The sequence below is a fragment of the Theobroma umbraticum genome, unplaced genomic scaffold (assembly GCF_002168275.2).
Source record: "Theobroma umbraticum cultivar Fairchild unplaced genomic scaffold, ASM216827v3 scaffold_204.0, whole genome shotgun sequence".
NCBI lineage: Eukaryota > Viridiplantae > Streptophyta > Magnoliopsida > Malvales > Malvaceae > Theobroma > Theobroma umbraticum.
The window spans coordinates 1,680,412-1,680,672 of record NW_018397267.1 but is presented as its reverse complement, the minus strand read 5'-3'; positions in this window follow the sequence as shown (position 1 = coordinate 1,680,672).

Sequence of the window (261 nt, the reverse complement as noted above, 5' to 3'; positions counted from 1 at the left end):
AGAGAGAGAAGCATCCAAAATGGTCATGTTTCTCACTCTTGCTCTCCTTTCGCCTTTTCTAGCTGTTTAAGGGTGACTTTAATTTTTGAGTCTGACTAATATTAATATTTTGCAGTTGTATAGCATTTTGTCTTTAGCTGGCTTTTTTGTATGCCAAGCTTCAAGAAGGGCACCTGAACCAAGTTCAGCTAGCTAGGTCCCTTCCAATTTGTGTATATAGGGGATTTCACCCAGCTTTAATGAAAATGACTTTAATCTTCA